The following is a 26,650-nucleotide window of genomic DNA, read 5'->3' as shown; positions in this document are numbered from 1 at the left end:
AAGCACCTCAAGCAGGACAAGCACCTCGAGCTTGGGCCGGGTTCCCACCTCAAGCTCATCCCTAGCTTACTTAAGGTCAAAAGGACTTTTACACACATTTATTGGAGGTCTTCAATGAAGCTAACCCTAAGGTCTTATGCTCCATTGGTTAGCCTTGCTCTTTGATAGACCATCTCCCTTTTGGGCCCCTTTACATTGGCCCCGTGTTGAGATAGATCTAAAAGCACATACCTATATCTTAACACTTGTTCCCGTTTATTCTCCCACATTAAGTGATCAATTTAATATGAGAAAATCATTTGGGTTAGTTAGATATTAGATTTTATGACAAGACTGGCTCGTCAAAATGTTTGACAAGCACAGGATTGGTATAAGAAGTATGCGGATGAGAAGCGTCGGCAAGTTACCTTCACGGAAGAGACGGAGGTATTTTTGCGTGTCCCAGAGCATTCAAAAAGTCTGAAGATTAGGCCAACTCCTAAATTATCTCCGAGATAATGTGGACCTTTCAAGATACTTAAGCGAGTTGGTGATAGGTCTTACAAACTCTCATTACCTGCGCGCTCTTGTATTCATCTGGTATTTCATGTGAGTTGTTTACGTAAACAATAACATGGGGACGACGATGTCATTGACCAACAGATTTTGGTTGATTTCATTGAACCTCCAACCCAACTTCATGAACTTGAATGCGTCTTAGACTATCATGATTTACGTACTCGTCATCATGTGCATCGACAAGTTTTAGTCAAGTGAAAAGACCGACCTGAAGAAGGTGCCACTTGGAAAAACGTTAGTGTTCTTAAGAAGAAGTTTCCTACTTTTGGTTTCGAGGACGAAAACACTTTTCCAAGGGGGAGTAATGTAAGGCTAAGAGCAAACCCAAGGGGGTCAAGGACCTAGGCCAACGGCCGCTGCTAGGTGTGGACATGAAATTCTCAGTGTGTGTGTGTGTGTGTGTGTGTGTGAGAGAGAGAGAGAGAGAGAGAGAGAGAGAGATGTTGAAGAAACGAATGAGTAGCATTGATTTTCTTAAGTTTAAGATTTCTCATGAAAGAAATCAACAATGATTTATAGGATCACCAACCATCATTACTTTATCTTCAAAGCTAAAAAAACATAACCAAACACTAAGACCTTTGCCCCACAGGTAGGCCAACAAGGCACAAGACTAGAGATTATATGCTTGAGAGAGTCTCGAGATGAGTGGAAGACATAGATACTATGCTTGAGAGAGTCTCTATAGGGTGGGGTAGGTAGGGTTTACAGCTCATAGTGGAGTGGGGAGGTTACTTTAATTTTCAAAAGCCATTGACCAAGGCTCAAACTTTAACTGGGTTATTAAACTGCATTAAGATATCTTTGACGTGTGACTCTCTTACCTCTCACCAGAAAAAGACATCGAATTTAGAAAGCGGAGTCCTTCTGCCTTGGCTTGACCGCAACGCAGGATTGCAGCAGCAGGCAGCGAAGATGAGCTACTATCCGGATTCCAAACCGCCTGTCATGGCCCCCCCTCCACAAGGTTTGGCGCTATGCTGTGTGCGTTGAATTGCGCCTGTTTTCAAAGCAAATTGCATGCATGCTTGATTCTCTGAAAGCCGGTTCCCGATAGAAGGGTGTTATCCACAGCTTTGTGGCTGAAGAGAGGACACATGCGGGTGTACTTTGGGCGATTCCTGCTTTGCGAGCTGTTTACAGAGAATTTCTGTCTTATTTGTAGGAAATTTGCCAATTGTGGTTAGATTATCTTTTTTTAGTCAAAGATGCATGTTTCATCTTCTATTTTTGGGGCTTGTTGGCATCAATGCTATGATAGTTGCGACAAGCCTTTTCACATAGAGGAGCTGACTTTGTGGCAAGCTTGCTTGAGAAGGAAGAAGATGAATCGATGATACAACTAGAAGATGATTTTGAGAGTGCAGTGTCAAATTTCTTTTCAGATGTTTGTACTTGAAAATGGGATCTGAAACCCGAAGTTAGTTTGACATGCAGTTGTTACCTGTTCACAGTGTGGAGTGGGTTATAGAGGAGGTTAGCGTTACATAGTGACACTTCTGGCTTTATAGGATGCTCACAAGATATTGATGCCTGCTTTGTTCTGTGAAAATTCATCTCATTTGCAGCTTATATTATTTATTGTGGCTTATTTATTTGCAACACAAGGAGGGAGAGGTGTTGCTTCATTTTATGTATGGTACTTTGTGGCTACACAAATCGGTATAAAATTCTACATTTACCTTTGAAGAAAACCCTGAAAGAAAGTTTTGGGTAACTGAATCTTAAACATAAAAAATGGCTCAAATGCGGGTGACCTTACTTTGGTTCATTGTTTTTCTTTTCACTATGCTTTGGTTTGCCACAGTTGTGTGTGTGTGTGTGTTTTGGGGGGACGCAAGGGGGGGAAGGAAAGGAAGGGTATTTGTGTGTTGGGTCATGGTTACTCTTGGTTTCGTGTGTTGGACTACTGAGTGTGGGTGGTTTGGGTGAGTGTGAGGCTGTTTTTTGGGGGCTGGGAGGTGTGCAATCTGTGTTGAGGTAAGTGCACGTGCTATTGTGGTGTTTGATCTAGTTTTTCTTGTTCACATGCGCTTCTTTGGTGTGGGGTGTCTCGTCCAATTGGACAACACTGCTTGGAAGTGTCTTTAGAGCGCCTTCACGTAGACCTGATAGTGGCGTTTTAAGAGGGTCTTCCAAATTAGGAAATGCAGCATCATATCATCTTGGAAGCACCTCTATCATGGAGGGTCCTTGAACCACCCTCTACGTTTTAGAAGGCCTTCTAAATTGGAAATGACCCGCAGGTGGCTATGGCTGTGAGAATCCTTGTTCTAGACAATGGGAGCTTAGAGCTACCACATATGTCACAAGGGGCTGCTCTCAAGCTCTAATGAAGAGCTCCACCGCGTAGAGCACGTTCACATTGGGGGGGGGGGGCAGGGGGGGGGGGGGGGTAGGAGCACTGCCAACCTCCCAACAGGGAGGGATGCTCCTCTTAAATGGACAGGAAGGAGAGAAGGGGGCGCTAGGAGATGAGGGAGAGTGAGAGCCCTTCAACTTTTAAGTTTTAAAAGTTCCCAAGTCATTTTAACAATGTGCAACTAATTCACAAATGTTAACATTAATTCTTCCCACGAGAATATCAAAGGTTCCCCGACACAATGCCGCATTGGCATTGCTCTTGCATTACTTGTCCGGCCACTTGTCCGGGCACAGATTGTTAAAGTTAATTTAACTTGCTTATCCAGGCCGTATTGAAAATAATGAAGGCCTCGAATTTTGTAGATGCATCTGCAAGATACTTTGCAGCGGATGTTGGAGTCAACAGTACAGACTGAAAGTTGGAAATCGCAGTGTACATAGAATCTAATCCCCGCAGTGGGATGGGAACCATTGAACACAGAAACAACAAATTTTTGTTCTCTCTCCTCGAAGGATACGTTGCTATCCGGAGAAAGTTTGGAGCAAGGGAATTCAATTTAACTCCTGAGATTTTGAACAGAAGACCCTCGAACTTTAAGTGAGAAGGCAGTCTTTGATCAAAGGGACTGATCACTCTCGAGTACTTATGAGAGTAAAGTCTAGTTGAAACATTGTTTTATGTAGATATGTTCGGTTGCTCTCAGTTTCTCTTTTGAGAAGGTGTATTTTGATGGTCGATGATCATTAAGTACGCTACTATAGTAGCAAGTCATGGTTGTAGCATACGCTTCTCCATAAGAAGGTCAAGTACCATTGCCATACTAGACCTTCTCCATAAGGTCTAGTATGAACATGAACTATTTTATTCGTGCATGTAATGATCGGCCAACTGTTCCAAGACGGAAAGAAAGACCTTAACCACATATGAGAGAACATCCTTGAGCTTCAAAGTGGGTAACCAACATTGTAACAAGAATCAATAAAACTCAATCAACACCAAGAAAAGTTTAAACAGATGTAGTTTATTCCAAACAATTTGCAAACAATATTCTCAACAGTGTTCCAAAAAGTATCTAAATACAATAAAAATCATTCTGGGTTGGTTTCTGTAAGTCAAACTTGAAGGACGATTGTCTTGCGATCCTGGTTCAAGGTGATGGTTTTGTTGCGTATGGAATGGTAGCATGGCGCCAAGGCATTCCCAAAAGAGCGTCGCAGTACCCATATGGAAGTCGGCCTTCTCATGGTACCCCAGAATGAGACAACGGTGTTGGTATTTGTTGTAGCTAGCTCTGCCTCAATGCCTCTAGCAAATTGGTTGTACTCATAAAGTGCAAAAGCTTGAGGAATTTTGGGTGGATGAAATCTTCGGTGGCTCGTGGATCAAAGAAGATAAGGGCTTTGTGACCACGAATCTTTCCATAGGCTCTTTACAGTTCCTTGTAAGCATTGAGTAGAGAAATTGCATAAATGTATGGAACAAGTCCCACTAGTGACTATAATTCTGGCTTTCTTGGCAGGAGGTTGCTTGCGAGGTTTATCACCTTTGTGGGGGACTGAAACCGGCCCATAGGGCGGTAGACTTTGGCTTTCATCAGAAACTTTACTTCAGACTTTAGGACACAGAGAAACTTTGCAAATAAAAACTTGTTGCTGGGATTAACACTTCAAAAGAACACGTCCTGGAAGCTAGAGCGCTACCAAGCAGATACCGACGAGCTGTTCCGCATAATCTGGGTTGAAAATGACCTATTCTGGTTCGATTTCGGCAGCATAATTGTACTAGGACGCTTCACAGACAGTATCCCCACGGAGATGTGCTCATCCTCCGCATCCAAAACACTCCCTCGTTGAGATAGATAACCCCTTTCTCTAAGAGTTTGTGCGGGACGTGTATCTTTCTTTTCTTTGTTTTGGGAACTCTTTCTCTTTCTACTTTCCTTGTGAGAGGTCTGTTGGGTTCTCTGAGTCAAGATCTCATCAATGGGGTAAGTCAAATTTCCCGAATGTATCGCAAAACCCCGTTTCACATGACCCATCAATTCTTCAAAAGAATTCAACTTCTGTTCCAAGCAGTAGTCTCGGATCTCTGTTGGAAGTCCGCAGCTAGACCTTCGTAAATGAAGAGGCTGGTAGAAAAGAGTTCCAAAGTCTCTCGCAATAAGCGTCCAAAGAATCTCCTTTGGTCATCCAAAGATGATTCCAAGCAGTTCGTATATCACGTTCGTACTCTCGAGTCAGCCAAGAAGAAATAAAAAGCTTTTCAACCATTTAATCGGAGCTTCCTTTCTCAGTAGAAGAGTGAACCACCATGTTCGAGCATCATGGAACCTAGAAAAGGATTCAAATCGATTGTCCGCCTTCTTGAAATTCTTTTACTTTCTTGCTTTTATCTTCGAGGAAGTCATATTGTTTCTCTTTGGATGAAACATGTGATCGTCAGAGTCCGAAGTATCTGAGGATGAGTCCTCGGTAGAACTGTCAGAAACTCGGCAAAATTTAGGCTTCTTTGCCTTTTTCTTGCCCTTTCCGAAGCTTTGCTTTTTCCTTCGCTTGTCCATGTCTTTTTGCGAGTATAGGTTCTGCTTTTCTGCACTCGTCTGTCTTCCGGCTTTACTCCCTACCTGAGAGGAGAAGCAATGGCCACACGCCATCTCGAGTAAATCTTATTTATTGGGTAATTCTTTAGGTGTATTACTAATCTCGGGTCCCTGGAGTACTTAATCAATCTGTTCACACATATGCCAATCTGTAGTTGACGTTTGTACTCCTTTTATGGCAAACTTGTCCGATTTTTTTTTTTGGCCCAAATCTTCATTCTTTTCTTCAGTCCGCGCACCCGATCTTCAATTTTTCTTTGCCTTCCCACTGAGAGGTGTCATCTCTGTCAGATTCTTCACCAGAACCCATATGTAATTTGGGATTTTTAATGGCTTTATGCCGTGTAAGACAGAGTGATGAAGACGGGAGCGCGTCCGATGTGCGATGTATGAAGGGTGGGAGCGGCTAATAAGCCCGGGGTTGGGGCTTGAAGATTCTTTCCCAAAAGCTGTGTGGGCTGTAAAAGATCGGATCCTCTATAGAAGAAGAATCTTTCTGCGCTCTGATACCACTGTGACAGACTTGGAGTCAAGATTCTACCGCGACACAGCAGAGATTGTGTCACAAACTGGTGACGTTGCTGCCCAGTACACACATACACCTGCCTGCTGGTCCTGGCTGAAATGATGACATGGCTGTATTGTACGGACAGGCCCGCATTTTGCGGCGCGAATCACGGAACGTGGCAGCCACCGTTGTACGGTGCTGATTGCGGAATTTCTGGCAGCTTTTGGGCGATGGTTTTCCTACACTACTGGCTTGCTTTATTTCATGCAATGAATAAGAGAGAGAGAGAGAGAGAGAGAGAGAGAGAGAGAGAGAGAGAGAGAGAGAGAGAGAGAGATTTACTTTAAAAAAAAGCTTTGCTTTGCTTTTGTGCCAAGTATGGCTTGAGAGAGACAAAAAAAAAGGAAAGCTCTTGCTTTATTTTTCAAAGGAGCTTTTGAGTTTACCAGATTTTGGGGCTCTGCTTTTGGCATCCCTTGTAACCTTTAAATATGTGAGCAAGTCTCACGACTCAGAGCATGTGGACGCAGAGTCTGAGTGTGAGCGCCTGCCCGCACTCTTGTACTTTGAACTCAGATTAATACAAAAAAGGGGCACCAGTCTTTGGGGCCAATCACTCTAGGCAGGGAACTCCGTCGGGCCAGTGTCGAATCAATTGTGAACTGTGAACTGTTTTGAAGTGTTTACTTGTGCTGTCTATGTAGATTCTCGACTTGGAGCATCCTAAGTCTGTTACAGTGGTATGAGAGCACGACCAATTTCTCTTCTACAGGAAATCCGGTCCCAATTTTTTTTCCGCGGCATCTATGGCTTCAGGCAAGGATCAATCGACTCCTTCTGCATCCGAAGATGCGGGAAGAGATCACAACGAAGATTCAGGCAAGGATTACGGCCCGCCTCCGCCTAATCAAGTGGAGCGTCAGGAGATGGAGCGTCGTCAATTGATCGGCGATGCAACAAAGATGATGCTCAATTTTGCGAAGGATCCAAAATTTGCAAAATATATGAGCGAGACCTCTTTCTAGGAGGTGCACACGCAGTGGCAAAAAACCACAAAACCACCCCGAAAACCCGCTCTCAAGAAACCTCCTACTCCCAAGAAGTATACAGAGAAGGAATTAGAAGAGGTGGTTGATGCACGAATTGCTCAACTTTTTGACGCGCAAAACAAAGCTAAAAAGCACGACAAAAAGCAGAAGAAAAGCACTGACTTCCTGGGTTATTTGGGTCATCAGTCTACTTTTGAAAAGGCAAGAAAGCAGAAGCGTGTTCGATTTGAAGGAGTACCCAGTTCTTCTTCTTCTTCTTCTGACAGTTCTTCTAGCTCATCTGACTCGAGCGAAGAAGACAGAAAAGTCAAAAAGCGAAGCAAAAAGCAACGCTTCGGAAAGGGCAAGAAAAAGGCAAAGAAGTCTAAATCTCGCCCCGTGATTGATAGTTCTACAGAGGACTCGTCTAGTTCGGACTCGGATGACAGCAGCTTTTATGCAAAGAAGAATAATTTTTACAAAGCCAACCAGTATGACAATCTGGAAGACAAAAGGAAGAAAGTCTGAGAGTTTAAAAAAGGTGGACAATCAATTGGGTGTTACTCTGAGCACTCTAAGATTCAGAGAGTTGCCTCTTATTTTAAGGGGAATGCTCGAACTTGGTGGTCCACGCTTCTATTAAACAAGACTGCACCAATTAAATGGCTGAAATTCAAGTGGCTTTTTATTTCTTTGTGGCTGACTCGAGAGTATGAACGTGATATACGAATTGCTTGGAACCATCTTCGGATGACCAAGAAGGATACAGTGGACGCTTATTGCGAGAGATTCTGGAGCTCTTTTCTACCCGCCTCTTCATTCAAGAAGATCTCGTTCAATATAACAAATTGAGCGGTTTACCTTGGGTCTTCCTACAGAGATCCGAGATCACTGCTTGGAACAAAAGTCAGCTTTATTCAGGACTTGATGAGTCATGCGAAACGGGGTTTTGCCATTTACTTTGGTAGTTTGACCTACCCCACCAATGAGATCATGACACAAAGAGCCGAAGAGATTTCAACAAATGAAAGTAGAAAGAGGAAGAGCAACCCAGAAAAGAAAGATGCACGACCCAGAAAAGAAAGTAGAAGGAAGGATTGGCTCCAGATTGCGTGGGTACCGATCCCAGGACGGTAGATGAGAGTACAGAACTTTGCCGAGCTTGGGGCAAAGTGAAAGACCAAGAAGCCTTGATCTTCTTTGATGGAGGAGTCAAGGCCAACTTCATTTCACCGGAATTGGCGGCGCGGCTCGAGATCGCACCCGATCGGATGGGACCACTTGCGGAGGCAGTTCTAGCGGCACTCGGCAGGGATGTAGCCATTATAGATGTCATTGGCAAACTTCGGTTGCATTGTTAGGGGTATTTGGGGCATGAGGACTTTTACATAATGCCTTTGGAAGGTTGTGGTGTCCTCTTGGGGATTCCTTGGTACCACAAGAACAACGTCGTGGTCGACTATCTGGCGAGGAAAGCAACATTGACAACAGAGAAGGGTAGAACCATTGTACTTGATATTAAACTTAAGGGGCGAGTCTCTCCCTATTGTATCGGCTCTGGCCATTTCAAAGTTAATGAAATCCAGTCTGTTTGTCTACTCGATCTTTATGAAAGAGTTGAGTGATGAGGATAGGACAAATATGTCTGAACTTGATAAAGAACGCCAAGATTTTCTCCACTCTCATGTCGATTGCTTCTCAGAGGGCCTGCCAGGCGAGTTACCACCCGCTCGTCCTGAAGATCATACTATTGATCTGATTCTTGGAAGCACGTCACCGAACCGGCCACCCTACCGTCTGAGGCGAGCCTAGAACGAAGAGATTATGAACCAAGTGAAAGAGCTCTTAGAAAAGGGTCTTGTCCAGCCTAGTACTTCACCGTATTGCTCTCCAGTGTTGTTGGTTTTGAAGAAAGACGGATTTCGGAGAATGTGCATCGATTATAGAGCTCTCAACAAAATCACCATCAAGAACAGATTTTCGATTCCTAGGATCGATGATATACTCGACAGATTACAGGGATCCTCGTGTTTTAGCAGGATTGATTTGAAGAGTGGATATCATCAGATCCGAATCGCGCCGGGAGATGTCTACAAGATGGCCTTTCGAACGACTTTTGGGTTATTTGAGTTTTTGGTGATGCCTTTGGCTTAACCAATGCTCCTGTGACATTTAACCGGATGATGGATAGGATTTTTCGAGAGTACAGGCTATTTGTTGGCACTTTCTTTGATGATATCATTGTTTTCTCCAAGAATGAGGCATAACATAGAGACCATTTGCTTCAGGTCTTTCAGGCATTACGAGATCACAAGTTAGTGATTAATGCGAAGAAAAGTGAATTTTTCCTACCAGAGATACACTTTTTGGGACACATTGTCTCAGCAGCAGGAGTGCAGATGGATCCGACCAAGATAGAGACTATTCGTGATTGGCCCAATTTGAAGAATGTCCATGAAGTTAGAAGCTTCTTGGGATTGTGTTCGTACTACAGGCGGTTCATTCGAAAGTTGTAGAGGTTGCTTCTCCTTTGCATATCTTGACACAGAAAGGAGTCCCTTTCTCGTGGGGACCCACAGAGGTGACTGCCTTTCAGACAGTGAAAGAGAAATTGACCACGGGACCAGTTTTGACTTTGTCGGACTTGCAGAAGTCATTTGAAGTATATTGTGATGCTTGTGGTTGTAGTATGGGTGCGGTCTTAATGCAAGAAGGCCATGTCATTGCTTACGAGAGCCGATTGTTCTCAAGGACGGAATTGACAACACATATTTATGAGAAAGAGCTTTTGGCGGTTGTCCATGCTCTTACTCAGTGGCAGCACTGCCTACTCGGAGCGGATTTTACTGTCTTTACAGACCATCAGAGTTTATGCTACTTCTTGTCACAGAAGCAGCTATCGGAAAAGCAGATGCGGTGGACGAACATCTTGTCACAGTTTCACTTCCAGATTGTCCATGTTCAGGGACAGAAGAATTTGGTGGCAGATTCTTTGTCTCGGAAGCCGTTGGTTTTGGCTATTTCCGCGATTCACCATAGGAGCTTTGAGGATATGGTCGACCAGTAGGCCACAGATCCGGATTTTGCAGACGTTTTCGCGCGAATACGGGATGGGGAGACAATAGCGGGATATTCCATTTGGGACGGCTACTTGATGAGGAAAACTATGCTGGGCGTTACATAGACGTTGAGGGAAAAGGTAACAACTAAATGCCACTGTCCGCCCTTTACGGGTCATCGCGGAATTGCTACCACCATGAAAGGGATAGAGGGATACTTCTTTTGGCCGAGACTCAAGAAGGATGTGAACGAGTTTGTGCGCAGGTGCTTGGTATGCTAGAAGGTCAAGTTTGATAGGCATAAAGCAAAGGGATTGTTACAGCCTTTGCCCATACCCACCCGCCCCTGGGAAAGTATTGCAATGGATTTCATTTTTGATCTCTCGAGAACACAGAGTGGTATCTGGACTATTATTGACAAATTCAGTAAGCAGGCTCATTTCATTCCAATGAAGAAAACAATCAAGCCGGATCACTTAGCAAGACTGTTTGTGGCCGAGATTTTCAGATTACATGGCATGCCTGAGACGATTGTCTCCGACAGCGACCCCAGACTTACGAGTTTGTTTTGGAAGGCAATTTGGGAGAACATTGACACGCGGTTGCAGTTCTCGTCATCGTTCCACCCGCAGACTGACGGGCAATCTGAGATTGCTAATTCAGTGGTTTTAGATTTATTGAAGTCTTACATCTTGGATCAGAAGACTCAATGGGAAAAGTATCTACCTTTGGTGGAATTTGCTTACAACAACACGATACACTCTTCGACGGGGAAGGCACCATTTGAGATTATTGAAGGTGTTGTGAAGGTTCCACTCTTCGTAAGCACGAAAGATAAGATTTTTGAAGCTGATGAGTACATGCGCGACTTAGACACGGCATTTACAAAGCTCCGCAAGGCTTTGCAGAAATCTCAAGAAAGACAGAAAAAGGCAGTGGATCGCCATCGTCGCGATTTGAAATTGAAGGAGGATGATTGGGTGCTCTTACGTTTTGAGAAGGCACGCCTGAGAAAGAAAAAGGGAAAGGAGAGGCTTTTTCCAAAGCTTAGTATGCGATACTACGGACCTTTCCAGATCTCTGAAAAGATCAATGATGTCTCCTTTCGACTGAAACTGCTCGACACTTGGAGGATTCACAATGTATTTCATGTGAGTCTCTTGAAACCTTTCAAAGGTGATGTCCCTGATGATGGGGAGCCCGATGAGCAACCCGAAGTGGAGGAAAACAAGGAGATCCTTGTTCTTGCATAGATATTGGCACATAAGGACAGAAAGAATAAGGGTAAAGTCAGAAGGCAGTCCTTGGTTAAATTCAAGAACTTTCCTGCATTGGATGCGAAGTGGATGGAGGAGGAGGACCTAGCAGATACTCCTTAGATTGTGAGTCTTTATCTTGAAGCTTTTGGTTTAGCATAGTTTACTCCAAATGGAACCCCGAATTCAGCTTGGCCGGAGATATGGTGCAGTGGGTTGCACAAGAGGGGAGTTACTCTGCTCCTTTGTCAACAGATGCCTTGATTTTTAGAATACTAGGATCACTGATGTCTCTTTGAACTTCAGTGACACTGAGAGCTGACAGTATTCTGTTGTATGACTTTATGAAATGGAATTCCTGAATATGAAACTGATTTGTTCTTGACTTGTTTTTAAGTGTAGGAACTGATAGACGAAATGATTGCAGCATTTTGGTCTAAATGATCTCGAATAGACATGATCTCGAATAGACATGGTTGCAATAGGGGTTAGTCAATCGAGCATATTTGAGGTCCCGATTGGATCTAGATGCAATTGCTAATTGCATTGTCGATAAATCATGGTCTAAGATCCGAATGAATGTTGAATGTCCCGTGACGTCTAGTAATGTCTTGTGATGTCGTGTGATGTGACTGTCGATTGGTACATGTGCTAGATGTGTGCTCCTAGTGCGTAGGTACTAACAGTTAGTTTCTGGTAAGACAGTTTATGGCTTCTGTCTGTTTTGCAAGCGTAATCGAGGGCGATTACAATGCTTTCAAGAGGGGGGTATGTCACAAATTGGTGACGTGGCTGCCCTGTACACACACATACACTTGTTTGTTGGTCCCGGCTGAAATGATGACGTGGCTGTATTGTACAGACAGGTCCGCGTTTTGCAGCGCGAATCACGGAAATAGTGCTTACATGGCAGCCCGCGTTTTACGGCCCTGATTGCGGAATTTTTGGCAGCTTTTGGGCGATGCTTTTCCTACGCTATTGGCTTGCTTTATTTCACGCAATGATAGAGAGAGAGAGAGAGAGAGAGAGAGAGAGAGAGAGAGAGAGAGAGAGAGAGAGAGAGCTTACTTTAAAAAAAAAGCTTTGCTTTGCTTTTGTGCCAAGTATGGCTCGAGAGAGACAAAAAAAAAGGAAAGCTCTTGCTTTATTTTTCGAAGGGGGTTTTGAGTTTACCAGCTTTTGGGGCTCTGCTTTTGGCATCCTTTGTAACCTTTAAATATGTGAGCAGGTCTCACGACTCAGAGCATCTGGACGCAGAGTCTGAGTGTGAGCACCTGCCCGCACTCTTGTACTTTGAACTTAGATTAATACAAAAAGAAATACCGAAAGGGGCGCCAGTCTTTGGGGCCAATAACTCTAGGCATGGAACTCCGTCGTGCCAGTGTCGAATCAATTGTGAACTGTGAATTGTTTTGAAGTGTTTACTTGTGCTGTCGCGGTAGATTCTCGACTTGGAGTGTCCAAGTCTGTTACAGATTCACTTCAAAACAGTTCACAGTTCACAATTGATTCGACACGGTCCGGCGGAGTTCCGTGCCTAGAGATATTGGCCCCAAAGACTGGCGTCCCTTTCACTATTCTTTTTGTATTAATCTGCAACTTAAAGTACAGGGAGTGGGAGGGGTCTCACTCTCAGACTCTGCGTCCAGATACTTTGAGAAGAGGGAGCCCAAGCCAGTATTTATTTGTCACAAGGGATGCCAAAAGCAGAGCCCCAAAAGCTTTTAGTTTTTAAAAGCATTAAAAATAAAGCAATTTGACTCAAAAGCTTCTCAAATTTGGCGTAGATTTTTAGCTGCTTTTTCCCAGTGCAAAAGGCGGAATTCCGTACAGTTGCTATACGCATTGCCAGGTCAGCCTGCTTTTCCGCATTCTGCGCCGTAAATTGCGGGTTTCTGTACACTGCTGCCACGTCAGCACTGCAGCGTGTTTTCTGGGTTTCTATAGCCAGCCAGCCAGGGGGTGCTGTCCAAATGGCCACGCCACGTCACCGGTTTGTGACATAAAATGACCTGTTCTGGCCCGATTTCGGCAGCATAAATGTAGTAGGATGCTTCACAGGCTGTATCCCCACGCAGTAAGTGACTTTCTTGGCGCATACGGACACTTTCTGAGAACATGGCGAGAATCTGCAGCTGGCTGAATTCTCTGTCTTTTGCCCTGAAAATGCGCCAGATTACCCGCACAATGGCCCCTCGCGTCCCCGGACCTCGTGGGAGTATTAGGGAGCTTTTAGGGCCGAAACGCTAAACCTGCAAAAATACACAGCAGGCTCTATTTCCCTGTGTCGGGCTCCGTTTTGCAAGCCGGTCGCATCCATAGCAAGTCCTCGAGCTCCCGCACCTGTAAGGCTACTTGCCCTTTGAATTGGACGAGATTTCTCGCGTGAAATCTCTCCGAAATGACTTGTACTTGCGAGGGATTAGCAACTAGCTAATCCAGTACCTGTGCAAGAGGCTCTTTGCCTCTGCAAGAGGCTCTTTGCCTCGGCAATCGTGCATGAACCCACACGACTGTACATACAGATGAAAAGCCCTCCAGTGGGCTATCATGTTTCTGTATTCATAAGGGAAGAGAGGTGCACGAGAGCAGAATCATCGCGCTACATAGTGCAAGGGAGAAGGCAAGCTTTCCATTAAAGCTTCATCACTTACACCAACTACTCACACACACAAAAAAGCAGCCCATATCAGCCCAAATCGATTTGGGGCGCCCAAGACTGGCTGAGGTGGTAGTGATTTGACTTCTGCAGCTTCTGGTGTTGCCATGTGTCCACTATGCCTCTGAGTTATTTTTCTTAGTACCCGCCTACTTATAAGTGTAGCGAGGGGGCCTAAATGACTTTGAACTGAGCCTAGACACCCTTTTACTGCTCGGAATCCAGTGCCGGCCGGCCCGACCAACTCGTGGCGACAAGGCCTTCTCGTCTGCGGGTGAAAGTCTTGGCCATCGGTCGTTTCACATTGGCCACACAATGTCAGGCCATTTGTGACTTCAAAAAGAGGGTCCCAAAAATTAAATAAAAATCATCGGAAAGAAACCAACAACTAAGGTTAGCAGTTGCCACATTGGCGAGTAGTCAAGCGAGGATCTCATTGGCGAGTATCTCTAGAATGTGTGTGTTGTGGTCGAGGATTTTGTGTAGTGGTTTGTTGGTCGTTGGTTGTTATCAAGTTTCAAGTCTAGCAAGTTGGTGAAGTAGGTACAAATATTTGCATGTGGAGAATAGTAAGGTCTTTTCTCTTGGTACCAAGAACTCTTTGTAATCAAGGGAGTAGCTGCTCCTTAGGTTTATTGTATGGCTACTTGCGATGAATCTGGCAGGGTGCTTTTCCTGCTTCAATGTGGGATGGATGTTTAATGGAACATATTTGGGCTACATGACAGAGTCCAAGAAAAAGGTTGTAAGATCTGATGGTGGAAACTTCAGTTCTTAAAGAAATTTCAAGTCTTAGTAGCTGATTGTTTGAACATTAAGAGCTCCTGTATCCGCATCAACATATATCTAATTTCAAAAATTGCTGTCATAATATTACAGAATGTACCAGATTATTACGGAAATCATTCTTTTAGTAAATATGCTGTTGGGATGCTGAGTGCTTCTTAACGTGTCTCATGTCAGGCTACCCTCCACAAGGCTATCCTCCACAGGATTATCCTCCACAAGGTTACCCTCCGCAGGGGTATCCTCAGCAAGGATATCCTCCTCAAGGTTACCAGCAGCAAGGGCATCCGCAGCAGCAAAATCAGAGTGGGCCTAGCTTCATGGAGGGCTGGTAAGTTTGGGTTGGTGGTCGATTATTTTGCTATTCGGTTTGTTGCCATAGTAGGTAGGCCTTCTCATCTCATCTACTGTGGTGCTGAAATGTGCAGCTTGGCAGCGTTGTGTTGCTGCTGCTTGCTTGATGCTTGTTTTTGAGGTCAAATAAATTGGACTTGAATGGTTTGAGCGAACCGCAGCCTTTCAACTTTGTCAATATTCATTAACTTCCAAAATAATTGTTGCGACTTCTTTTTAGCGGACATATGTACGTTTTTTATTACAGGTCAATTAATTTTTTTCCCCAACACCTTTGGGCAAAATTGTGACACTCAAGATTTTTGGGCCCACAAAGTAAGAGGATCTTGGTAAATAAAAGTTTGGACAACAATGTTTTGTTCTTGCTTCAAGCTGCTTGCATGTGTCTCAGAAAGAAGTTGAAAAGGTTCAATGTTTTGTTCTTGCTTCAAGTTGTTTCTGAGAAAGAAGTTGAAAAGGTTGTGCACTCAGCTCTTTACTGGTTCTGGATGTTGTATAGGCTGGCTTGTATGTAAGAAAGAAATGGTTTTTTCATAGGAGTGTAAATTATATGCACTTCTTATCTATTGGTGTGGGCTTCAGTGCACACCTTTGCGCGCACAGGAATGCCAAAAGATAGATAAAGTGGTAAGTGATTCAAGTCTCTCTCTCTCTCTCTCTCTCTCTCTCTCTCTCTCTCTCTCTCTCTCTCTCTCTCTACTTTGCTTTAGTTTAGTTGTAGCATTCAAATCTGAATGCAAACCATGCCAAAGAAAAGCAAATGTGTAGTGATAGAAAGTATGGAATGCATGCCCATCTCGATATGCATCATCTCTATGGAAGCCCTATTTCCTTATTAGCAATGTCTTGGTCATATGACCATGCTTAGGGAAGTGAATGTCCCACCTACAGTCCGCAATAAAATTGATTGTCCTTGTGAGAGGTCCTTTGAGAGTCATTCTCACTAGGTGAGATATTCACCTACCTAGCAAAATGTTATACAATGCCAAATTGTTAGGAGGGTTAAATGTGCTAATAATACAACAATATTAGTAGTTATGACAAAGAAAATTGTAGAGAGGTTGATGAAAGTGCCATCTTCAAGTGAAAGGGTGCTCTATTTGTAGTTGCTTGGGCTAGTGGTGGATGAGTTAATTGAATGGATTACCTACTCAATATCCCGGTGCTTTAATACTTGAAATTATGCTGTATTGCTCTAGACCACTTCACATTGAGTGTTATAATTCACCTACAAAATGGCCATGGTAACACCATAGTTGTTTTTCTAGATACGACATGTATGTGAGAATCACTTCGAGTCATATGCTACTTAACAAGATTCTCTTTCTTCTAAGAGTAGAGGGAGCTTGAGCTTGGAACAATGAAGGTTTAGGAGGCCAAGCTTGAGGCCATCCCTGAGTAAGCTATGGGGACCTCCAAAAGTGGTCATGAAGGAGCCAAAAGTCATGGTGAAAATGGCTAGGATATTCCTTAAAAATCTTCTCGTTTTTTCAAAAAAACTATCTGTTGGCCATTCCTTGTCCCCACCATTCAAGCATCCAACCATCCATTCGCTTTTGTTCTAAGCTGTCCCAATCTGGGAATGGCCATTCCCTATTCCTAGGCCCCCAATCCTCATTCCCTTGTTTCTATGCACCATGTGCCAACTAAAAAGAACCAATCTATCGATCTCAGTGATGGTTGCCCATGGCTCTATTTGGTGGAAAGTGCATCAACGACCTTTCTTGTGTTATGAGCGTTGATGTACACTCCCCTCTTGAATAGGTGGTGCTTGTGTGTTATGAGAGTCGATGAAATACCTCTCCTTTTTTAAATAGGCAACCACTCCATGGATAGACATCTTGCAAGTGTCACTCCATCTAGCATCACTGAGAGGGACTCCATGGCTTTTGCCGTTGAAGACGCTTTCTCCTTACTTTTCTTCTCTCGTGCAAGTAAGGTCCACAACCGGGGAGAGAGAGAGTGGCGGAGTTCCACTCGTAGATGTGTTAGCCCCACCCGTGCCGTCCCATCTTGGTATTCCTTTTGTATTGTTTCGAACAAAGGTACAACTGTAGGGGACCGTCTTTGCAAGTTGCACGCAATAGAGTACCAAAGAGGCCCCCCCAAGCCTCATATTTAAAGGCCAAAGTCAAAAGCATCTGACATAAAAAGCTGGCGCGCTTAAGGCAAATCAAATTAATTGTTGTGACTCTTTTAAGTGGGACATATGTAAGTTTTTGATTACAGATCAATTATATTCCCCCCCCCCTACACCTTTGGTCAAGATTGTGAGAGTAATGTGTTTACCAAATTTTGGGCCCACAAAGTACAAAGGTCTTCATAAATAAAAGTCCTTATTGAAGTTTTTTTGACTGTCCCATTTTTTTCAATGGGACAAGAATGGAGAAGGGTGTGCACTCAGCTCTTTACACGCTTTGGATAAGTTAGTGAAAGAGAAGGTGAAGGCACTTGGGTGAAGTTTCCCTAATGTATACCTAGGTTGACTTGTATGTGGAGAAGAAATGGTTTTTTCATAGGAGCGTAAATTATATGCAATTCTTATCTATTGGTGTGGGCTTTAGTGCACACCTTCTCTCTGCACACATTGGCATGCCAAAAGGTAGATAAAGCGGTAAATGATTCAAGTCTTAAAGTCCACTTTCTCTGCACACATTGGCATGCCAAAAGGTAGATAAAGCGGTAAACGATTCAAGTCCCCCTCTCTCTCTCTCTCTCTCTCTCTCAAAGTTAGTTGTATCATTCAAATTTGAATGCAAACCATGCCAATGAAAAACAATCGTGAAACATTCCTCACAAGCACACTCGATTTCATTGTGAACTAATAGGTGGGATCCGTAGGCATGGTTATATGACCAAGACATTGCGAGTATGGAGATGGGAATACGGTAGACTTCTTCCGTCGTGCAAGCTTCTTCTTCCCTTTGGAAGTCAAAGTGAGTAGCCATGACTCTGTAGTGTACGTGCAAAGTGTAGATGATTTGTTGATTTTCTCTACACAATAGTTAAGGCTGCGATTGCGGACTAGTTTGTTAGTTAGCAGGGGTCAGTGATCGCCAGAGCATGATAAATGCATCGTTTTAACCTGGGATTTTTATTTTTGGATGGTACGGTCCTGTGGAGTCTTGCCGAGAGAGAAACTGAGGTGCTGGGTAGAGCCGGCCATGAAACTGAGGTGGGTTAAAACTATCTCCACATTCCATTCTTTCTCGATCTAAACCTATAAACCTAAAATTTCCCCTGTAGCCACTTTTACGTGATTTATATAGAAAATGTGTGTGCTCACTGTTGTTGCATCAAGCGCAGCTGGTGTAGTGGTATCATAGTACCCTCCCACGGTACTGACCGGGGTTCGATTCCCCGGCTGCGCAGCTCCTTTTCCAGGTCGTTAACCATTTTGAATCTGGACGCACAGATGTCTCTAACTCCCTGTTTTTCACTCTCCTTACGCAACAGTTACTGATTTCAGATGAGGAGGAGAGTGTGTGCCAGGCTGATACATTTATCATGATGATGATTAATAGCATCAATAGCTCACACGAGCAGATTACAAGAGCAGCTTCTGTGGGCAAACTTATGAAGGTGTAGGTTCGAATCCCGCTGCCCCTTTTTGTGAGGGTGGTGAATGTGATGAATCCTTCACAGGGCATGAAGAGAATCTCGCACAAACTCAATATGATTAGCTTTAGAGTTAGCGACACTAGATTGGTAATGGGACACTTTTATGTCCTTTTAACGTGTTTTGTATTCACAAAGGTGACTTATGCGCTGCGGGACTTTTTTTTGCACTATAGATTCCATCTTTAACCTTGTGAATGAGTTTTCACACTACAATTAGTCAAAAATTGTGTGTTGTTTTTGTCCATTTTCATAATATTGGTAAATGCCCATCCTAAAACTCGTCTTAGTTACTCTTAGAGTGCTATATAACTTGCACTAGCACATGTTTGCATGCTCCTAAGAAATATGATATGTTTGTATTTCAAGCTATGGCCCATTCGTGAAATATTGCACGTGATGATTTAAAGACAAATTTTGCACTTTGACAAAATTTTTAGTACCTTAAATGCAATATGAACCTAAGTTTTGATTGTGCATATGGATTCGATTTCATACAAACATTCTCCCTTGAGGTTTGGGGCACCTAGAATCAAGATCATTTTGAGCAGCATTGTCCATTTGATACAGGAAACATGGTAGATTAAATGTGTTTTTGGTTGAAAGTTATATTTGATTCAGCATTGTCCATTTGATACAGGAAACATGGTAGATTAAATGTGTTTTTGGTTGAAAGTTTGTAGTTTGGCCATGTGTTGACAACTTCCCAAGAGATTATAGACGCCACATTATGGAAGCCAATTTTTTCATACAAGCAATTTTAGTACTTCATAATCGTGTCTAAAAATAATCCTAGGAGAGAACGTTTTGAAGCATTTCACATTTTTGGGTATAGATGAATGTAAAGGACAAAAGTGTATCTATACTGAGTGAAAATAATGAGTGTAGCGATAGAAACATCGATGATATGTCAGCATAATGAGGAAAACGTGATATCTTTGAGCCGCATTCTCTGTCTATAATTAAAACTATGGGGCTTCAACAACCATAGATTTTGACAAATAACTTATTGAAGTTTGTGAAACAAATAGGTTGGTGATCTAGAAAATTCTTACCTTTAAGTGCATGTTCGGAACAAATGGTGCTGCAAACTCTAGGCACCCTTGTCTATACTAAACTTGTGGCAACAAAACCACCTACAAGCGAGAAATCACGTCTTTTGAGAGAAAAATCTCGACCGAATAGAACATTACAAGAAGAGTCGTAACCAATAACAAATTACATGGGCTTGCAAACAACCTCATGGCATTGATTTCCCTTGCCCCATTCATAGAATACCCAAAGAGAAAGGGAAAAAAGTAGCACTACTAAACACCGGACATATTCATAAGCTCAGTGGTGGGATTGTATGGATTTGATGGCATTCCACACATGGCAATAAACGTCAATCTAGAAAGAGACACTAGCAAAGAGGTGAAGTATATGGTGGTTTGGATGTTCATGCACCTTCGAGGGCTTGGAATAACTTGACCTCGGTGGGGGTAGACTGATGCATGAACTCACGTGCCATTGGATCTAGAATCATGATTTTCAAAAAAGTAAAGCATATGTATTTGCGTGGCACACATGTGAGCATCTTGCTCTCATGTTGGTGGAATTCCACCTTCCTTACATTGTGCATTAGCACTTGCGATGCCTAGTGGTAGCAAGCGTGACAACCAAGCGGAGAACCAAGTGAGTTTATGCTGCAGTTTCTCAAATCTATGGGAAGGTGCCGTGTCAATTGTGCATGGGAAGAGGAATATCAAAAAAATTTGCAAGCACTGGGGTTAAACAAGGATGTCACCAACTCTTGTTGGTCTATGCATCGATCAATTGGAAAAATGGTACTTGCCTTTATGCAAGTACCATTATTCTTCTTCTTGCCTTCAATGCCTTCTTCTTGCCTTTATGCAAGAAGAAGGCATTGAAGAGGTCACTATTTGCAATGCGGTAATCATGCTTTTGTATGCGGATGATGCAGTGCTACAATCACACACTTTAGAGAATGCACAAAAGCTTATGGTTGTCCTTGAGAACTATTTCTCGCATGGTGGGAAATCATGCTTTTGTATGCGGATGATGCAGTGCTACAATCACACACTTTAGAGAATGCACAAAAGCTTATGGTTGTCCTTGAGAACTATTTCTCGCATGGTGGGAAATCATGCTTTTGTATGCGGATGATGCAGTGCTACAATCACACACTTTAGAGAATGCACAAAAGCTTATGGTTGTCCTTGAGAACTATTTCTCGCATGGTGGGGTGATTGTGAATGAATCCAAAACAAAGGTTATGCTTGTGAAAACCAACCATAAGGAGAAGCCATGCATTGTGTACAACCATGAGATACTTGAAGTTGTTGAGAGCTTTAAGTACCTTGGCCTTGAGGTTCCAACCAATCACACTTGGCATGAATGTGTTATGCATCATTTGGAAGTGGGAAAGAGAGTGTACCATGCATTTGTAAACATGTACAATGCAAGAAACATCAACTGTTGGGTTCTCAAGAAGTAGGTTCTCAAGAAGTAGGTTCTCAAGAAGTACCTTTTTGACACATTGGTGACACCGGTTCTTCTACATGGAGTTGAAGTGTGGGGCGGGAGCATGTCAAAGTCTACTTGGAAAGAGTGAGAGAATGTCCAAAAGTGTTTTCTTACAAACTTTCTTCAAGTTAAGACACAAACACCATATATGCTCCTACTTCTTGAGTCGGGATCTCTTCCAATTGAGGTTATGGGCATGGAAAGGGCTGTGGACTACATGATATAGATGCATCAAAACCCCTCACATCGACTTCCTACAATTGCATGGGAAGCAAGCAAAAAAGTTCAAAAGACGTATAAAAGCAAGACCTTGAGCACGGAATGGATGCAAGACATAAAGAAGTGGTTTGTGAGATAGGATGCATTACACTTGCTACATTGATGCCTCAATTGACTCCCAAGCGAATGAAGCTTTTCTACAACGCCAATGTATTACGGCTTGGGAGGAATCCGGTGGGTCACGCTTCATACATGACACTACCCATATTGGCCCCAACTACAAAACCATGTTCTTCGCCAAAAGAGGAAACCTTACTCATCCTTACATGCTTGAGTCTATCCCCTTGTGAGCAATATGCAGTGTCGCAGCCATTTGGTTGAGCTCCCACTCCCTTTGATGTAAGACAGGGCATTGGGAAAATGGAGAAGAGTCAAAGCAATCGTGCACATTATGCTCACTGCAAGTTCAAGACTGAGTACCACACTACTAGAGTGCTTAGCTTTTGGTCACATCCAAACTTGCTTTCCTCACATTTTTAGCCACCATGAATTAGACCTACACACTTTCCTCTCCTAGCCATAGTGTGGGCTCTCCATTGTGACTCTCATCACCACAATTTTGGAGCATCAAGAATCACTCATCAGCCACACATATACTACATCACAAGTAACTTTGGTCCCATAGGTCATATTTGACCTCTAAGGACGATAATAAAATTTATCTCTGTGTGTGTGCGCGTGCGCACGTGTGTGTGTATGTGTGTCTCCATCTCTCTCATGCACTTGTGATCGCCTGTGTGTGTGTGTGTGTGTGTGTGTGTGTGTGTCTCATGCACTTGTGATCGCCTCACCTATGAGACTCTCTCCCTTCTATCACTGTCGTGTTCCATAGACTCTCTCTCTCTCCCTACCCCCCCCCCCCCCCCCCCCCCCCCCCCCCCCCCCCCTCCCCTCCCGCGACTCTCCACAAAACCTCTTCCTTGTGAAACACAAACATTTGCATTCAAAATGAAACACAGAGCCAACAAAAAAGGATTTGCTGCCACTTCTATCTTTCATGCTCTCCTCTCTTGCCACAACTCGTCTGTTGTGTATTCCATCACACTATGAAAATATCAAAACGTTTATCGGGACCTTTTACCGTGGTTTGTAGAGAAAGAGTCCAAAATAAATTGGCCAAAGAAGAGAGAGGGGGATGAAAAGGAATTTTTTTTTCTATTTCAAATATTACCACGCTTGCATATATTACCGCGTGTATTGCCTCTAATATTTCTGTGAATATTGCCGCTTATTACTGAACCCCGCTTCAACGCTTCAACATTCTAATTTTGGTGTTTTCCTCTATTTTTCTTATAAATAAAAACTAAAGAACATTATTAAAAATTTTAAAAAATAAAAAAAAATTCATATTAAAACATGAAACAATGGCTTTGTGGATAAACATGAATCTACAAAGAGGAAGCTCCATCCTAAAGTTATGCATGTGCCTCCATGTAAATCAAGCACGGTTAGAGATGAGAAGCCAAACATGGACGAGATCTTTTGCCGAGGCATGGGCACTACTTTCTCGGACTTCACAGATGCCCATAGGAGTGACCTCCATAACATCCATCCATCATATTTTGGATTGGCTCTCACAAACTGAGGCAGCCAATTCATCCCTTTATAGCAAAACATAGACAAGCCTGTTTTACAAGTGGAACTCCTCGTCTTCTACCTACACTCTCTAAGCTTAGAGATGGCCTTCTTTTGTGATGAACCAGAAAGCCCCTTGTTCAACAAAGAATTCTTGCCTTGAAGGTAATCCTGACAATGTTTTCTCAGTGCCCCTTTGGAGCCCACATTTTTAAATTTTCATCATGATAGAGTGAAGTGTGCCCACACTTTACCAGATGGTATATCACCTATGTCAGTTTCTTCAAGCTCTATCTTGCAACAATGTGCAAGTGGCTTGCACTTTTACAAGAACCTTCCTCATTCTCTTGCAAATGAGAGGAGGCATGCTCGACAAAATTAGAGAGAAAGAGTGAGAATGAGTGTGTGAGAGAGAAAGAGAGTTAGAGAAAGCCATGAATGGGAGACACAACAAAAAATTTTCATAGAAGAAAATATACAAAATGTTTATAAATCATCTTCCAAAAGATCTCTACAAGTAGCTCGATCTAAATCGGCTCCTAAATCAATGAAGAGAGAAATTGAATTATTGTTTGTGGATCCACCAACTTCATCATCCTTGAACTCGTCATCTTCCATCTCATCACCGTCATCATGGAAATCATCCTCGCTAAGATTGACGGTGCTAGGACTCGAATCATCGATCTCTTTGTCCCTTGTCTCACCTTCATTCAAAGTAGTAGGTGGAAGAGGGTCAAAGACGGTCTCCACTTCATTAGTGGCAAAAATGGTTCTTCCTCAAGGTGTTACAGGAACTACGAACCAAAGTTTTTGTTGATGGGATATAAATGATCTATAGAAAAGAAAGGAGAAATGAGTGACATTATATTGATATTATGCTACAAGAAAATAAGAGTAAAGAAGGTCTACACTCACCTGCTCACAATTGCATGGCAAAACTAAGTTGTCATACTTCCCCGTGTGATACACACTAGAGTCCACCATGTGCAACCCATTCTCATGTTCTCTAGAAACATTTTGCAAACCACTTGCACTCAAAGATAAAGGTATGAAAGGTTCTAAAATCAACCTTTAGTATCCTTTCAATAGTCCCACAATACCTGGATTCATCACCATTTGTGTCAAAGTTGCCCATGACACCACTATCCATAGTGGTTTGATGCTCATGAATGTGGCATGTATGAAAGTTTCAGCCCTTTGACCACATAGAGTTAAAGGAAAGGCACTATACAAGAGAAGAAATTATACAATAAATTACAAAGATAAAATCAAAGAAAATGAGTACTATATATCGATATAAATAAATAAATATATATATATAGATGAGCATTGTATATACCTTTGGTACACAACCTCATGCATACTCCCACTTATACTCTAAAATGTAAACAAATGCCTCTTGCATGATCCATCCTTCGGCCATGCATGCCTCTAGTTGGGCCCGTAGTTGCACAAAATCTTTGAGAGTCTTCAAAAACCTCTCTAGAAAGAACATACATCGTGCATGCACTACTCCACATATAGCCATCTCTCAACCACATGAACCAAGATGTGGACTTGACTAAGAAGAACGGATTGAGGAAATGCTTCCTCAATGGCACACGCAATTTCCATGACAAGCGACTGAGCAGCTAGGATGACATCTATTTCAATTTCCTTGGAGCTCACAAACATACAAGATAACACACAAAAGTACACTAAGATAACACACTAGAAGATATAGTGTATATAGAAAAGTTTGGTTGAATAGACCTAACGTTGTTGAATCGTCACGAAACTCAAGGGGTAACCTCTACATACCTAGAGGACACTACCCTAAAGTCTCTAATCCAATTTACTAACTGCAAACAATTGGTGTAAAAAACGCGTATGAAGACAAATCAAAAATTACAGGTCAACAATTCTCAACGTATTTAGGCCTATAGTGTAGTTTAACTTGCCACAAACGCAATGATATAAAGCAATCATAAAACGGATACACGGTTGAAGGGAAAACTCACTTCGAAGCTCGTGGGAGATCTTTACAAAGAGACCGGAATCGTGCAAGCTTGGTGTTGAAGCATAACTCTCACCGTTGCTAACACGATGGTGTAGTTGCCTTCACAATGTAGCCTCCACAATGCGCGTAAAGAGTAGAAGAAGACCTCACTCACTCTCACACAAAATACACAGTCATAGAACGCTCAAAAGATGATTCATTCAAAAGTTTTCCTTAGGGTTACAAAAAATTGGCTTATATACCTCAGCCTTGAAGGTACTAACTCATCAAAATTACCTCCTACTTTCTACCATGGATTTAGCTAATGCACATATTTAATAAGTTACAATTTGGAAACTCGATTGAGTCTCAAAAAATAATTACAACTGAATCCGTCAAATTAAATAATACAAAAAGGTGTAGCTTTCCGTGTTCAGATGTCAACACTCCCCCCCTGCATCCATCTCGTCCCTGACATGATGGGTCTTTGTCTCTTGGGTCTTCGGCTGAACCTTGGCTCAATAGAATTCAGGCGGTTTAATCATTTTCAAATACGATTCATAATTGATATTGCCGATGCTCATCATTGGGCCCAAAATCGTGCTGTCGTAAGTGAAGAATCATGTATAAAATGCTTCTTTAAAGGCTTGCATATGATAACTTGGTAGAAACATCACTCTTTGGTAGAAGTGATGTAGCATTTGTGGTGATGGCTGGGTAGAGAGGTTGTAGGCCAACTTTTGGAGCGTGTCACTTATTGACAATAGACTTGAGTCTGTGGCCTAATGCAGTGCGAACACCTCGATGCAAGCCATCAATGTTTTACATATTTTCCTAAGCATTACACAGGTCAAGTCAGAGGAGCCAGTGGAAAGCTTAATGGCACCCTTGAGGGTTTTCACCATAGAGGATAAGTTCCACTTATTCTCTCTCCTTCCTTGGGCTGTAGAAGCTTAGGATAATTTAGCCAATTGGGATGTTTTTGAAACAACCTTGCATGATCTTTCCATGACCACATTCTCGGAACTGGGCAGAAGGAGACATCATCCCTAACCAGTTTAAGTGCATTGACTAGACATACTAGGTATGTTGGGTACTTTGTGAGCCAGCCCTTTTCCCACTTGGGTTGTGAGTCTACTATTCTCTTGGAGACTGATTGATCTTTGATGTATCCCTCAAATAATGGTGTGGTAGCCTCGGTTTGAATTCTTTTCTTCAAATTGCGAGCACTTCAAATTTGAGCAGTGGGTATGGGAGGGATGGTTGCATCCACTCTTCTCTGATCACATTTGTGTCAAGCTTTAGTGTTCTGGCAGAGTGTAACATCCGTTTCTCCCATTCTATGGACGCTCTAACACTTTCTTCAATGGATTGTTCTATCAAAGTATGGAGACGTGCCTCATCTTCTACGGTTAGCAGTTGTCCCTCTTCTTGGATTTGTGGAGGTATCTCCACCATTATCAATTCATTCGCGGTGTGTGGAATTTCCATAGGTTCTTGTT

The 26,650-nt window shown here is 42.8% G+C and overlaps 1 long non-coding RNA gene and 1 other non-coding gene across 2 annotated transcripts; both read left to right on the top strand.

Moving 5' to 3' along the window:
• The first annotated feature begins 1,323 nt into the window (after nt 1-1,323).
• On the top strand, nt 1,324-15,543 carry LOC147466168 (uncharacterized). The gene is made up of 3 exons (XR_015189743.1): nt 1,324-1,525; nt 14,996-15,149; nt 15,247-15,543. It is a non-coding gene; the product is annotated as an uncharacterized LOC147466168 (long non-coding RNA).
• Nucleotides 15,544-18,472: 2,929 nt separating this feature from the next.
• TRNAG-CCC (transfer RNA glycine (anticodon CCC)) lies at nt 18,473-18,543 on the top strand. The gene has a single exon. It is a non-coding gene; the product is annotated as a tRNA-Gly (tRNA).
• The last annotated feature ends 8,107 nt before the right edge of the window (nt 18,544-26,650 follow it).

Source organism: Adiantum capillus-veneris, chromosome 1 (genome assembly GCF_014529385.1).
Source record: "Adiantum capillus-veneris isolate H3 chromosome 1, ASM1452938v2, whole genome shotgun sequence".
In the NCBI taxonomy this organism is placed as follows: Eukaryota; Viridiplantae; Streptophyta; class Polypodiopsida; order Polypodiales; family Pteridaceae; genus Adiantum; species Adiantum capillus-veneris.
The sequence above is the reverse complement of the archived record's forward strand: the minus strand, read 5'-3'. Positions and strand labels throughout refer to the sequence as shown.